This window comes from Saimiri boliviensis, chromosome 3, assembly GCF_048565385.1.
Source record: "Saimiri boliviensis isolate mSaiBol1 chromosome 3, mSaiBol1.pri, whole genome shotgun sequence".
NCBI lineage: Eukaryota > Metazoa > Chordata > Mammalia > Primates > Cebidae > Saimiri > Saimiri boliviensis.
This window is the reverse complement of record NC_133451.1, coordinates 134,972,766-134,989,755: the sequence shown is the minus strand read 5'-3', so window position 1 is coordinate 134,989,755 and position 16,990 is coordinate 134,972,766. Positions and strand designations below refer to the sequence as shown.

The 16,990-nt window shown below is 36.7% G+C and overlaps 1 long non-coding RNA gene across 2 annotated transcripts in view; it reads left to right on the top strand.

Annotated features, from left to right (window-relative positions):
• LOC141584053 (uncharacterized) overlaps positions 1-16,612 on the top strand; it is a 113,967-nt gene extending 97,355 nt beyond the window's left edge. For both annotated transcript variants that reach the window (XR_012516970.1, XR_012516969.1), the window contains exons 5-6: positions 14,499-14,589; positions 15,876-16,612. This is a non-coding gene — a long non-coding RNA (uncharacterized LOC141584053). The remainder of the gene's footprint in view (positions 1-14,498; positions 14,590-15,875) is intronic.
• Positions 16,613-16,990: the final 378 nt, after the last annotated feature.

Here is a 16,990-nt window from a genome sequence, read left to right as displayed (position 1 = left end):
CCCCCCACACTTCCCTTTATTATTCGTTATCTGTGTTCAACTTGTTCTCTTTCGTCTGCTCTTACAGAAGGAAATCTTCCGTCTCCTTTCCAAAGCTAAGGACAGCTCCATTCAGAGCTTCGCTAACATCCCACTCCATCTCATCCCCAACTCTCTCTCTTGCACCTTTAATGCCCCGAGACTCCCTTCTTCCCCTTAGACAAGTGCTTAACTGTTCCTATTCCAAACACCAAATAAAAGCAAAAACAAAAACTCTTAAACCTGCCACTTAACTCCTTAACGTTCCTTATCATTTCTTCAGCAGAAGTCTCAGAGTCTATAAATTGTTTTATGCATTCACTGCCTCTAGTTCCTCACCATCCGTTGGCTTTTAAATCTCTTGTAACCTGATTTCTACCTCTCTAACTCTGCTCTCTTGAGCAATGACCAGTTACTAGAACCACTTTCTCACTCTTCAGATTCCTTGGCTTCCTCTACAAAATTGGATTCTTGATAAACCCCTTGTTAAAGATCATTTCTTCTCCCTTTGCTTCACTTTACCTCTTGACACTCCTAGGAAGACTGAGGCCAAATGAGCCCCTTTATTTTCCTGAATTCCACTTTAATATTTCACTATCTTTATAAATCCAGGATTCTGATTGTTCCATCTTTGGGGCTCCTATGCCTCACCCTCTTCCCATACACTGGATACTGAGCCCGGGCTCCCTCTGTTAACTGCCCTTAGCCTTCTTCTCAACTAAGTGAATGTCCTGAAATCTACAAACATGGCTAACCATAACCCCTCTCTTACACTCTAGGCCAAACTGCCAGCTTCCTGACAGATAACTCCAGTTGGATTCCCACTGTCACTCCTGATAGTCAACAAAATGACATCCGAAATATTTTGGCATATTTCTTGTATAGTATTTTATGTTTAGTGATCATTTTTATACATGACTGTCTCAACTACTAGTTCTTACCAGCCTGAGAACTCCTTAAAGACAGGATGGTTTCTTATTTTATTTCTTTTCTCCCCTAGCACCTAGCATAGTGCTTTAAAAAACCATCATTTTCCTACTAATCCAAGTTACAAACCTCAGTCTTCTCTGATTCTTCCCTGGTCCCTAAATCCAGAGTCATCAAGTCTGATAAATCTCCCTCAAAGATTTTAAATATTTATCTTTAATTTCCACTGTCACCATGCTAATAGGTGCTTTCACTTAGACCAGTATTTCCAATCTGCTCTCCTGCAGTCTGTCAAAGGTTCATGGAGGCATACAAAGAAAATGAAAAGAGTTCTTCAGGAGCAAATAAGTTTTGGAGTTAAACACTGGGACAGATTAAGGTAACTAGGTTTTTTGGCTGAGTGTCCTCTCTGAACCTTTCATTTTAAAAAATATAAATATCTTTTAAAGGAAATATAATATATGGGGATTTACATTAGAAGCATTTTTCTGATGTTACATCAATTAACCTCTTTTGAGTGTTCCATGGAATACAAGTCTAGAATATTTACCACTAGACTACTAAAACAGCATCCTAATTGCTCTCCCTGACTTGAGTGACTATTTTTCCTAACCTATTATTTAAAATAATGCTTAAACTAGACTTCCTGAAATCCAGCTCTGATTGATAGATTATTATTTTCTTGTTGATTTTCACCCCCAAAAGAAATTTTTAGTGACTCTCAATTACTTAACTAATAAACTTTCTAAATGTCTAGTTATTTTTAGCATGGTGCAATATCCTGGAACAGTTAGGTTAGGTTGCATTAGCAAACAACTCACCCTTCTCAGTGGATTAAAATAACAAATGCTTATTTCTTGCTGATGTTATGTGCCCATCTCGTGTCAGCAGGGAGACTTTGCTCTTGTTGAGTGGCTCAAGGACTCAAGCCGACAGAGTCTTGCCAGAGGACAGAAAGAGCTCTGGCGTGTCTTGCACTAGCAAAGTTCTTCAACCAGGAAGTGACACATGCCACTTCTGCTCAAAACTTAGTAATCAGAACTAGTCATATGACCTCATTCCATCATAAGAGGCCCAGAACTACAATTATATCATATGCCAAAAATGAGATAGGACCAGAAATATCTGAGAAACAACACTAATAACTGCCCAGCCTACACTCATGCCCTCATGATCTCTGATCTATCTTTTCTTGTTCATTCTTTTATCATACACAGTACACTTCAGTCAACCCAGGCTGTTTCTGCCATTCATTTAATAACCAGCAATATTTATTGTTTACCTATTGGGTAGCAGATACTGTGATGAACAGTTAATTTCATCACAGAGTGATAAGGGCCATTCTAGGACTTGGAAGCACAGAGGATAAGCACCAAACTCTAGTGTGTGTGTGTGTGTGTGTGTGTGTGTGTGTGTGTGTGTGTGTGTGAAAAGCACTGGGAACAGGTAGAAGCTAAAGTTGGAGAAACCTACACTGGGGTTTCAATTTCTTTTATTTTTAATTGGGGTGGGTAAATAGTAGAAATATGTATTTATGAGGTGCATGAGATGTTTTGATATAGGCATGCAATGTTAAATAAGCACATCATGGAGAATGGAGTACATTGAGAGTTAAGAAAAAATCCATGGCAGTTTTCTGAGATGAAGGTGGGGAGGTAGCCCAAGGAGGAGGAGGGAATAAGAGAAAGTGTATTCCAAGCTAAAAGAGCCGAGAGAGATAATTTGCAGGTGGGAAGACAGAACAGATGAGTCTGAGGACAGGAGCCTTGGACGGAACACAGACCTCTTTGCTGTTATTAAACACCTTGAACTTTATTGTCTCCAAGGTATAATTTGTACTTTCCCAACATCATGTCTCTGATCTCATTATTTCTTTCAAATAACTTTTTCTTCTTCTAATCTGTCTTTTCACATCAGAATATTCATTTCTACACCCCAGTGCCAGCTGAAATGATTCTTCATATATGAAAGATCTTTCATTTTCCCCACCAGGAAAAATCTCTCTCCATGTTTTGATCTTCAGGCACCTCTGCGTTGCTTTGACATGTGAGTCTTTCTATCCTGTATTAAAGTTGTATCTGCCCCTCAAGGCCATCTGCTCCTTGAAGGGTAGAGAATATATTTTATTCTTCATCTATCCTGCCCTTACAATCATTTCCCCAGGCACCAAGAACATAGCAGATGGTCAGTAAATATTTGTGACCCTTGAATCACTTTCTCATAGCTTTTTATTATCAATTTATGAGTTAGTAACAGTGAAGAGAAGATCATTTTCAATAAGAAAATACCTTTAGTCAAGAGAACTGTTAGGTGTATCTACTTTTTCAAAAGAGATTTTGTTTGGAGGGGGTTAAAAATACTTTGAATTATTAAATTGGATAATTTGGGGACCTATTTTTTTTCATAGTATTAGAATGAATGGAAAATAAAGCAATTGGAGGAAAGATTAGAACCTTTTATTACATTTGTGGAAATTATAAGGATTATATTAACATGTCTTGGGTCCTAAAGGCTTACTGGTTAAGTTCTATTTTTTAGGTGGGTGTAAGGATCCATTCAACTGTTTTTTCACACATGTATATGTAATTTATGAATTTTTATGCAATTAATAAAAATATTTTAGAAAAACGTACATCTTTCACTTTCTAATTTTCTTTTTATCTTTTAGTTTTCTGCCTTTTATAAACACTTCTGTCCCCAAGGAAATTAAATTGTATTGTAATAGAGACCTTCTGTCAAAATAAAGCATTGGGGCTTAGGATGCTCCACCCCAGAATATGACTGTAGGTGACCAGAATATGCTGCTTTTTTTTTTTTTTTTTTTTTTTTTTTTTTTTTTTTTGAGACGGAGTTTCAGTCTTGTTACTCAGGCTGGAGTGCAGTGGTGAGATCTCAGCTCACCGCAACCTCCGCCTCCTGGGTTCAGGGAATTCTCCTGCCTCAGTCTCCTGAGTAGCTGGGATTACAGGCACGCGCCACCATGCCCGGCTAATTTTTGTATTTTTAGTAGAGACGGGGTTTCACCATGTTGACCAGGATGGTCTCGATCTCTTGACCTCGTGATCCACCCGCCTCGGCCTCCCAAAGTGCTGGGATTATAGGCGTGAGCCACCGCGCCCGGCCCAGAATATGCTTCTTTGGCATATTTCGAGCTGGTTATTCCGGGAAACTGCAGACACAAGAGTAGCTCTGAAAGGCTGCCCTTTTATAAAATAAACGTACATGTATGAAGGACATCTACATTAGTAAAATTGTCTGTACCAGGTAGAGAGCTGCTGTGAAACAACTTTTATTACCTAAGAGACTTTTTAATCTGCATAATAACACAATCTTTATTCATCATACATTTCTTCCCCTCCGCCTCCTGCAGCTTGTCTTTACCATCCACTGGAAGCCCCAAACCCTTATTCTTTTGCTGTGGTTCAAGATGCAGTATAAGCTTCAGTCAGCTGGTCCTCCTTCAAGTCTCATATTTTGTGGGACTCTTGTGTGCACATACGTAATTAAATACTTCTTTTCTCCTGTTAATCTATCTTCTGCCAATTTAATTTGTAGCGCAGCAGCGAAAGAACCTCTGAAGGTAGAGGGAAGCTATCTTTCTCCCCTCAGCAAAAGCAAACCTTATACATTGTATTGCTCTTTAGTTTCTATTTCAGTGAGTATGCAGTATTTGAAAAAGTATATTTTCCCTAAGAATATAATAGTTCCTTATGTACTCAGCGTTAAATGAAGTTTCTTCTTGTGTAAGTAGGACTCGGAGTTAGAGATTTGTGCCCACTTTTAGGTTTCCCAAGGAGATGGTTGTACAGTTCAGTAAAACATATAGTGGTCTAAAGCCCGTGTCGTCTAAACCTCCCCACTTTCTAACTTGAGTATTTAAGCAGATGTGATGTGACATATTCGTTTATAGCTAAGGATATTGATAAATTTCTACCAGTTTGTCCTACTTTCTCACCCTGTTTCCTTTGTTATTTGTAAAATGCAGTTTTGAATGTCCTGAGGTTAGAGCCATTTGTACAAGAGACTGAAAAACTAATTTTCCTGTGTGACTCCAACCTTGTATTCATTAATGACTTGCTCTAATCAGCTGGATAACTTGCACCAATGGCATGGGATGTTGAACTGAATCATTACTCCAGAATACAATCATTTAAAAATAGAACGGCCACTTTCAGAATCTGGATAATCTTGGAATCTCTGCTTGAAAAGCCAAATCCTGGGAAACATCTAGACCTAGAATTACGGTTTCTGATTTTGTCAACCAGTGAAGCATGTGGCCACCACATGGCTTACCTTCTGGTCAGCAATATCACCACTATCCACCCACCTCACCCCTCACACACACAATACTGAAATTTTCCTGAGAACAAAGAACATGGTTTGTTATTCTTTTTAATACACTGACCATGGCAAGAGTAATTTGGTCTTAATGTTTTCTGTAAGTACCAGGTAACAACACACAAAGCATCTTTTTGAGTACCTTTGAATGACTCATTTCCTGGGCGTGTTCAATCATGATGAAATCAGGAAAGCTATGATACATTTAAATTTAAGATTTTTATTTTCTGGATAAGCAAAATTGGAGAAAAATCATATTCTTTTCCAGGGGTGGGAGAGCATCTGGTAACTTCACTAAGAAGGAAGGAGTAAATATGTTTCTAGTTGCTCTGAGCAAGCCATATGGTGCCAATCAATACCAACACTGGCCAGTGAGAGAGCTGAATTTCACTCATGTGTTTCAAGACTTAGTCTGACCCTCTGTCGTTTCCATTCCTAGATTCTGTGCGATCTATTTTCTTCCTTGTATTCTCATTTAATGCTTTCAAAAGATTATCTATTATTGATTGATATTTTCTTTTTTTCTGTATAATTCATCAACAATAATTTAGCCAAAACTAATAAGAAATTGTCCTGGAAGTCTGATCTCTAATGAATACTGAAACCAAGTTCAACACATTAAAGGAAGTAATTAAGAAGGCACCCTATTGTGTTAAGGTATGCTAGGTCAGCCAAAACAGAGGCTTTTTATATTTTTATGAGTTTTCGTCAAATTTAATGTATGTCTACATTTTAAAACAAAGCTTTAATGGAATTTGTTTGTAGCTATGCTACTCTATAAATATTTATTTTTAACATTATTCTTCAGGTAACTTAAAGATGAGTTTTTTGAAAATAATGACCTAGACATGCCAATAAAACTACCTATTCAATTTGCAAAAAAAAAAAAAAAAAACTTATTAAATACCACAGATATTTTCTGCTTAATTATATATATATATACAAGTGGTAAGTGTGTGTGTGCATGTGTGCGTGTACACGTGCTGTGTAGCATACTAGCCATGTAACAACTGTTAACTGTGAAAGGTTATAAGAGGTCAGTCATCCGTTTCGTCATCTTACTTCTTATTAGCCATGGGGTATGGCTAACTCATGTGGTTTCTTACCTCTTACTCTTCCACCCCTTTTTTTCACTGAAGTCACAGTCATAACTAGCCCATACACAGTGCTCACTGTTTGCCCAGCAGGTTGCACTTTACACATGCTGACTCACTTAACTCTTACAGCAACTCTTATCACATAGGTTTTCCATTAGTCTTCATATAATTCCTTTAAATTCCTTTTCTTTCTTTCCCTTGCTTCTTATTTAACCAAATTCTGACATTAAATAAGTTCACCTCTCCTTATTCTTCTATTCTCATATTCATACTTCTCATTTTAATTTTTTTCTGACCCATTTTCCTTACTGTGTCACTACTTTATCTTCCTGACATTTTTTCTCCCTCTTTCTATCACATTTTTCAGTACTTTTCCTTTTTCTAGAACTTTTAGCTGACAGCCATTGCTGAGCAGTGAGCTCTCAAGGTGCAAAAGGCCAGTGCTCAGGACTCCCAAGACTGAGCCACTCACTTATTCCCATATGATAGGAGCAGGTGAGGCTGACAGGCAGGCTGGGTACCTGGGAAGTCCAGCGGGGTCAGGCAAGCAACACTTGTAATGAATAGAGCACTCACCGTGTTAGATTGCGTTCAGAGATAATCATTCACTCAGTCAGATTGCTATTCAGATTAGCAATCTTGTGAAAAGTAATGCCCAACCTTCCCTGATGAGTATTTCAAGTTCATCCTCCCAGCAAAGATTCTTCAGAGAACTCCTTAATAACCTTGCATTACAGTAGGGTCACCTGGAGAGCTTGTTAAAACAAATCTGTGGGTCTGGGGAGGGGATCACAAATTTGCAATTCTAATGAGCTCCCAGGCTTCACAGATGCTGTCTGCCCACAGACCACTGTCGGAGTAGCACTGCTTTACAGTTTATTTATTTTTCTAAGTTTTGGTTTAAATAATTTTGGATACAGTTTAAAGCCAATCACCTGTACCTTTTTTCCAGTGTAAATGTTCTGCTAGACAACTCCTATTGAGTGACATTCACTCATTAGATTCTGTTTTGTGGCTAAACAACACCAGGTTTCTTTAGCTTTATATAAATCTGTTTTGCAAACCTTGTAGCACTCAGTCTCTCTTTCATGCCTTCTATCAGTTGTCTACATCTTTGTCCAATGTAGATATGCAAACTGAACTGAATCTCTGTATATTTTAAATTGGAAGGAGGTTTTATTCCGACTTGGTTTTGCAGATTAACTTTTGGTTCCTATATATTTATTTTTTAAAAATATGTATTTAGCACCTACTATGTATAAAAATATGTATTTAGCACCTATAATGTACTGTGAAAAGTGAACTGGAGATTAAAAAACAAAAAAGAACTTAAGACACAGATCCAGAACTCCAGTTGCTTTGAAACACAGTAGGAAAATAAAACATAACAAGACAATAACAAAACAAATCACAGAGAAATATAATTTTGGAAACTCCAGTGGACCAATTAAATACCAAGCATTGAATAATAATATAAAACTGGAACAGCAATTCAAGGGAAAATAGTTGAGTCAGTCAAGTTTAACTAAAAAAAATAAGGACACGTATAACAATTTTTCATTTGCATATCAGTACCCATATAAATATACTTTCTATGCCATGAAGTTATCACTGGATACCTAGCCCCTTTTTCATCCTTATTTATTATGTCCTATCTCCTCTGCTACAATTTAAGATCTTTCAGGGCAGAGACAATGTCTCATACCTCATATTTCCAACACTTAATATAGCATAATTTTGTAGTCCCCACTTACTATTGATTAAATATGTGAAAGTGTGTATATAGGATATAGGCTTATTAAGAAATAAAATGGTCACTGTATCATATTTTTAAAGCATATCAAGCAATTTCACATCAATCATATTTAAGATCTTTGTAGGAAGTAGCATCTAAGTCCAAGCACAGTGTTCTACATGTAGAAAGACCTTATTAGCAGCATGTATTAAGCTAATCATTTCATTCAACAGGTATTATGTATTGAAAGCCTGTCTGACCCAGTCATGGCTTTTCGGCACTTACTAATTCACTTATTCTTCCTGGAAATATACTTAGGATACTAGGTATAAATTACAGCGCACAATCATAAGATAATCTGCCTAAGGTCACAGTGGTTGAACTGGAGTTCAAAACCAGGATATGGAGCTCCCAAGTCAATGCTCCTGAGCACTGTACTGCATCACCATACCTCCAGGAAGGAATGCCTGTTACAGTCTCCCTCCCCGCAACCAGCTGACATCCTACCTTACATACTTCTTTGTGCAGAGTTGGACATTGCTGCTTCCCAGGTATAGGTGAGGTGTGTGGTACATGGGGGTGTTGCACTTAGCTTTGACCTAGCACTAAGTTGAAAGTGATTCAAATTTGAATAGTATGGCTCTATTGAGCTTAGTGTGGTGCTAGTTTGAATAGAATGCTGAACTTAGGTACTAAATCTCTGTTAAAGTATGTTTATAGTTTCTAAATATTAGATTAAATTTCCATGCTTCATTACTTGAAATTTGGTTGTTTTTGTAAATAAATTGCTGATCCTCCTCAGTTTCCCTCTCTATAGCTAGAATCCTGTCTCTTGCATTATTTCTTTGTGCAGAGTTGAACATTGAGGCCTCTGAGGGATAAATGGGATGTGGTGTACATGTGTGTTTGGGGCTTTGCTGTGATCTAGCACTAATATGATTAAAGCAATTCAACTTTATACTATATGAATCAGTCTTGGCCACATTTTAGCCTTCTTTGAGCTCCTAAAGGACTTTATATTATTCCTGTCACATACTGACTTGGATTGTTAGGGAAGGCTGGTATACATGCAGCACAGCAGGACAGAAATATTTGTCCAGTAAATAAGGAAATGAGTGAAACAGTCTGGAAGAATTTTGTGTCACCTGAAATTCATAAGCAGACTTTTCTTTTTAAATGGAATTGTAGTAATTATGAAAGTATTAATATTAACACAATTTTCAGTCTTCTCATTAAGCCCACATTCCTCTTGGTTATATGTGTAAGGAAAAAATAGGTCAAGTTTATATTAGCAGCCATCAACCTAAAAGAAAATAGTAAACCTAGAAACTTACAAAGAAAATAGAAAACCTAGGTCAGGTTTTCTTATTTAAAATTAATATCTGCTTGAAATAACATATTTAGAAGTGGCTCTTAAATATAGCTTTTATTCATTTGAACAAAAATGAACGTATTTAGTACTATGGAGCAAAAATTGCACAGTAAAAAAGAAAACATATAAAGTCTAGTTCTTTCAGTTCCTTGAAGGTAAAAAGGTTGAGAGGAAAATCAATTCTTCCTGATACCAGTCTCATGATACAATATATGTTCTGAGAAAATGTGAAAAAAATGTGAAAAATGTAAAAATTTCGAAAATGTGAAAACAGTATTGAAAAAATGGTTTTAAAGACAGATGATGAAGCTGCCTTCTGCCAATCTTAATGCTAGAATAAATGTCAAATGTGTAAATTCTTGTTGGTGTGTGTGCAATTAATCAAGATATTTATTCTAAATCCATTTTTGTTTCTATACATTCTTGCATACATTCAGTTATTCTCGTTTCCATATTTAAGAAATAACAAGAACAATGTTTAAAATATCACAAGTAAAGGAAAATATTAGTTTGGTACAAAAGTAATTGCGTTTTTTGCCATTAAATTCAATGGCGAAACCACAATTCCTTTTGAATCAGCCTAATTGTGTTGCTGGATGACACCCACACAACATCCAGGCAATTCAGCCCCCGTCCCCCATTCATTTAATTTCCCGTTTCTAGTTTCTACCTCACCTCCTTTCACATTGTCATCACAAAGCCCTGTTTCACACTTCCCTGGTCAGCAATGATACTCTCTAAACTATTTTTCCTGCACAAGCACATACACCCATAAACATAAATGCACGCACATATTAACAATCCAACACATGATGGATAGCCCGGCAGCCTGGTGACGCTGTGGGGATGTGTCTGCACGTGGGCTCTGACCCAGCTGGCCTTTTATTGGTGTTGGAGGCTGCCTCTTCTGAGGCTGCAGCACAGGTGGCTGAAGGTGGCAGAGTGTGCCGGGTGGACGATAATGTGCATATTCAGCCCAGGTACAGTTTCCCCAGCTGACCAGATCCCAGGTGATCCAGGCAAAGGTCTTCAATGCAACCATGTGGATCTGGATTCTCTGATGCTTTTGTCATGACTCAGATGCTGTGCTGGGTCACTTTGTATATCCAGAGCCTTCCCAGATGAAGTGGACAGGTGAAGAATTAGGTATCCTTCCTGATGATGAAGACTGAAAGTGTAGACTCAGCTCTTTACAAGAGTTAGGTGAGAATTTCAAGAGATTATAGGCTTCACGTTATATATTGAGGTAATAAATTAAAGTTGTTTGGTGAAAAATAATAATAAAGCTGGGCGTGGTGGCCCAACACTTTGGGAGGCCAAGGCGGGAGGATTGCTTAAGCCCAGGAGTTTAAGACCAACCTGTCACCATAAGAAGACCCTGTCCCTACAAAAAATTAAAAATTCAGCCAGCCATGGTGGCACACATCTGTGTTCCCAGATACTCAGGAGGCTGAGGTGGGAAGATCTCTTGAGTCCGTGAGGTCGAGGCTGCAGTGAGCCATGATCGCAACAATGCACTCCAGCCTGGATGACAGAGTGAGACCCTGTCTCAAAAAATACAATAAATAAATTTTTTAAAAAGTACATTAGGTCATACTGCTAATGTGTGTGTGTATGTGTGTATGTATACACGTATTTTTTCTCATGGTATAAGTGCAGTGAGCACTGAACAGAAGGCATAAAATAATTTTGTCTTGTGGTCATTAGTGAATCTTCCTATCAATACTTTCATGAGCCCTCTATTGAGATATTGTGACTTTGGTGCATACTTTGTGGTATCCAGTTTAGTCTATGATCAAAGGATAATTCAGAGTGAAGACAAACAATTTTGGAGAAAAAAAATCTACCCTGCTACCACTCTCATGATTAATATGCTATGTGCAGACTTCTCGTTTTCTACCACCAACTTTGTATCCTGGCAAACAGCTTTGAATTCTAAGACTGACAGCAGAGTGCTAGTGATAGTGCTGCAACTGTAGCAAAGAAAACAAAAAGTTTCTGTATGTTAAAATGCAAGTTTTACCATGACTTAAGACTTCTTCAAACTGATTGTCAGTGAAACAGTGAGCAAAAATCAATTTAAGATTGGTGGAAGCCCATTGCCAATAAAGGGTTGATCTCTAACTTTGAGGAATATGTTTGGAAGAAACTATTGCTAAACAGTAGGCAGGGCTTTATAAAAAGGAATTGCCAATAGATAGTACTAGACACACAAGTCCTTAGGGCCCATGCTAATACCTGGAAAATGCTCTTCAGTCTTGTAAAACGCTCTTCAATTAAAGCTACCATTGTTGGAAACATGTTTTTTTGCCTCTCATTCATGATATGTGTGTATACTTAAAATGCCTTCCAGCTCTAGAAGGACCTATGTGGGGTTAGATTACAGGTATTGGATAAACTCATGGTTTAATAATAACTCTAATAAACCATGAGTTTCCATGTGATAAACACGGAAATAGATATAAATGTATGCATGCATGTATGCATATGTGTGTTTGTATGTCATAAAGCTATTTTCTACTTCTGTCTGCCAAAAGAATATAGAAGAAATGGCACCCCACTAGCAATGACACACCAAGTGTCCAGATTTTATTTCTAAATACAATTCTATACACTAAAAGGAACCCGGTCTGCATTGTTTGCCCTTGTACAATTGTTGATGGTAGGATTGGGGTTGGGAAAGAACAAGATGAGCCTGGAACATTTTATGCTGGCAGCAAGCAAAGAAGTGCTCAAAGAATGGTAGGTGCATTAGCTCGGGCCTGTAATTCCAGCACTTTGAAAGGCCAGTGAGAGGATTTCTCAAAGCCAGGAGTTCGAGACCAGCCTGGGCAACAAAACGAGACTCCCATCTCTAGAAAAATAAGATAATTAGCCAGGTGCAGCTACTTGGGAGGCAGAAGCAGAAAGACTGCTTCAGCTCAAGAGTTCAAGGCTGCAGTGAGCTGTGATCAGGCCACTGCACGACAGAGACCCTGTCTCTAAAACAAACAAACAAACACACAAAAATAGAATGGTAGGGACAAGTCAGAAGAACACACATCCAGCCTGAAGGAACTTTCACAGGAGAAAATGGAACAATCTGATCATCAAAATAAATAAAAATATTAATGAATCTAATCCTTAGAATAAAATAATACAATGAAGTCCACAGCAATATTAACAGGCAGGAGAGAATAGAAACCTCTTTCTTATGATAGAAATATAACTCCTTACTGTAGAAAGAATGACTAGAATAATTATCATTTGGCAATCATCATCATCATCATAACTGATTCAGACAAGAATTATCAATGCTAAAACTAATGGTAGAAACTTTGAGGGGTACCAGGATATTCACATGGTCTCAAAGTATTGCCCCACAAGAAGCATTAATTACAAAAGGAAAATAGTAACTTTGCATTGTGTAAACCTAGCAGACATATTTTAACCAATTGATCAATATTATGATCACTAGCATCAATGCCTTGTGGCCTAGACCACCAGGAACACATCCACCTGTAGTTGAACAAGATGAGTTATTAATTATTTTAGTGACAGAAAATGTACCTCATGAGAAACCACAAGGACATCTCCGTAAGATGGTGTTAGAAAGGACTTAGAGGATTTGGGCTTGTGTTAGACAATTTTGTGGAGGATTTAAAGAAGTTCTGGATTGGATGCTCTCAAGAAGCAGGGATAATTCTGTGGTTGAATAGCTTATTAAATCTAATAAAGAAGTAAGGAAGACCAAACTGAAACTAGAGCTGTAATTGGTAAAGAAGCCATGGGCATACATATTAGCCAGGATCGAGGAATGATTAGTTATTTGAATAATGATGACAATGTTTATGGTTTTGTCTATGTTCAGACTTGATAACAAATGGTCTTGTCACAAGGTCAGAGTGGCCTTGACTGATTGCTCTGGTTCAATAAAACGGAGCCTGACTGGTGTTCTGGTAAATAGTTTATGTTCAACAGAAGAACTTCAAGTCTCAGCTGTGAGTGCCAGTGTATCTCCTAGCAACACCAAGGTTACGGTGGCATTCTCAGATTCCAGATGTCAGGGATGAATCAACATCACTTGCCTACTGATATGATGCATTGAAAATGGAACACCATCACTCCTGTGACATTCCTGCCCAAACTTCTCAACCTGGATCTAATCATGAGGAAATATGAGACAAATACAAATTGGTGGATATTCTACAAAACAGCATGCCTGTATTCCCCCAAATGTCAATGTCATAAAAGAAAGACAGATTGATTAATTAATCTTTCTGCATCAAAGGAGACTAGCAAGACATAGCAACTGACTGCAATGCATAATTTATAATTTGCTTTTGCTTTAAAGGACATTACTGGGATAGTTGGCAAATTCTGAATAAGCCTATAGATTAGGTAATTGTATACATGTTAAATGTTCTGATTTTGATAATTGTACTATGATATGTAAGAGAATATTTTTACTTTTAGAAAACATATATTGAAAAATGTAAGGATAAAGAGGTATTATAACAGACTGTTTCTCAAATCGCTCAGAAAAAAACAATATTTGTATATGTATATAGACGTGTGCACATACACATAAAAGGAAGAATAAAACAAGATTTGGAAAATCTGGGTAAAGAATATATGAGAATTCCTGACACAATTGTTGCAAATGCTGTGGATCATCTGAAATGATGTCAAAATTAAAAGGAAAGAGGAAAACAACTGGTGAATTTGACTTTGCTGTTTGACTCATTGCATTCTTAGGTAAAATGTCTATTTATACACATATTTACAGGTAAATCTCCTAGCTTAATTTTTTTTTTTAAGACGAGGTTTCACCATGTTGGTCAGGCTGGTCTTGAACTCTCAACCTCAGGTGATCCGCCCCCCTTGGCCTCCAAAGTGTTTGAATTACAGGCGTGAGCCACCATGCTCAGCCATCATAAGGCTGAGTTGTGGGGTTTACTCAGAGATATATAATTCTTTAACAGTCCTTGTACTGGGTAGAATGTGTTCTAATTAATCTTTTCTTCTGTAGATATGAATTGCCAGGAATATATGCACTAAACTTTGTTTTGAAAAATCCCCTTGATGCCGGATGCACTGCATCACTGAGAAGTCATCCACAGGTGAGCATTTAAGCATTGGACATTTTCTATTCCGTATTTTTTCTTTCGTGTGTTGTTGATATCAGGCTGTTATCAACACATTCTATAAAATAGGACCATAGGTATATGCATTACAACACAGAACTCATTATTAACACAGAGTACAGAATTAGGGATAAAATAGAAGTGAAGCCATTTTTGGTAGCCTCTTAGTGAAACATACTTGTTTTTATTTTGATGACTGTCATTTTAAATGGTTTGAATATCATAGAGCACAAGAGAAAACATAGTGTTTTCACATTTAAGTTCACGTGTGTGTCTGTGTGTGTGCTCATAAATGACTTAATTTTAAAGCTAGAGTATTTAGTATGCTGTAGATTAAGACAAAGCATTATTTGAGGCAAAGAAAGTTATTATCTTGTTATTATATGGTCTAGAATCAGCTAAAGTCAGATACTATGCAATTGGGTTGACACATGCCTGGGTCATCCTAAGAAGGAAATAAAAGTACTTTAGCTCAGTCCGTTGTATCACTTAGCCTTAAAATTTGCAAATTATTATGTAACCTTGCTAAATTTAGCTTTTCTTAATCATAATTGACAATCAGTGGTGGCTATATAATTTTTAATAAATGTGTAAGAACAATATTTTATTTAGTAGGAGTATCTCTTAGGTTCTCATGTACGTGTCGGGGGGACTACCTTACCTTCAGGATTCTACCATTAATCTCACTGGGCCCCATTACCTTGTGGCAATGACCTGAGGTTTGGCAAAACTGTAAGAACCAGCATCAGTAACAGTGGTTCTCCAAGTGTGGGGGCTACCTGCCTCAGAATCAACGGGGTGCTTATTCGAATGAAGATTCTGGGCTCCACCCCAGACCTACTCCATTGGAAACTGATTGTGGGACCCAGGAATCTGCTTTTTAAGTAAGCTCCCTAAAGTGATTCTTAGGCACCTAATGTATGAAAAACATTCTCAGAACTTGCCTTAAATTAAATTTTTAAAAATGAGTGTACTTTATACTCCTCTATCTCTCTCATATGTCTTTCCACATTACATACTTTATCAGTATCTCAAATTAAACACATAAAAAACCTCTGAAATAATTTTATTCAATTAAGATCTTAAAGTCCAGAACTACCCAAGATATTCTCAGTTCAGCTCTTCTGTGGTTCTGCTCTCAATCTATTATTTGAATCATCTAAGGATCATGAAATCATTTTAAGCTATCATCGTTTGATTAGGAAATAATTATAAAGTTTATTGAAACAACTCACATTCTTCAACTCTGCTTCTTGTTTCAGCAGATAAACTGCAGGCATCATTGATGACATTAAAATTTGGTTGGATCACAAGCAGGAGAAGATATTACTGCAGAAGATTATGAAGTGAATCACAAGCAAAATATATATACATTTTTCAGTTCCTTTATATGTTCAATTTACTTGATGTTTGTTTATTTTGCCCTGTTTGTGGTGATCCTTAGTTTTTTCATTTTCTTGCAACTAGTTCATTCCTGTAAATGAAGTTTCTAATTCAGGAACTACTTCTTTTTACACACATTAATTTTTTAAAGTTTTTTTCCACATGGAATTTGTTTACGAAATAATACATTTTACTGTTCCTTAGTATGCATTTTTGAAATGTACTTATTATCGTTCTATCAAATAAAACGTCCTTTACCCAAAGCACTTTAATAAGAGTCACTGTTAAAAAATGTGTGACCTGAAAGGTAATAATTCTAATAATAGAACGCTCAAAACACCCAGTAATGTTCTATTTTGTGCAACAAAGCAAAGTATTGGGCAAATGATTCTGGACTTCCAGATCGAAGATATCAAAGATATTTCTGATTTAAAGTCATTATTGAATCCCAGATAAAAGAATACAGGAAATAGGCAGATAAATAAACACCAGCATAATAGACTAAATACCAGCATTAACAATGTGGTCATTGGAGTGTGAAGGGAGTGAGTAATTTTTAACAAATGTAGACCTACCATCTCACCAAATATTTATGAGACAAGAATACTATATATACATAAAATAATATCTTAATCAAATGCCTAGTATATAGAGAGACTGATATATATAGAGACATATATATATATATATATATATATATATATATATATATATATAGGCACTTGATGAAGATGTCCTTTTTTCTGTAAAGCATATACTTAAAAACTTTGATAAACTGTGATTTGTTTAATATATTCACTTTTAGAGGATCCTTCTCTGATGCTCAAATCCAAGCTGAACTATTCTTTTCCTCATTTAAGAGTATCTTATTCATCTTTTTAAATATGTAGACATCTTACTATCTACTACAAGCAATTTGCATGTATAAGCTTACATTATAAATTAAGTTCACATTCAAAGACGCAATCTAACAATTACTTACACAATTTTAACA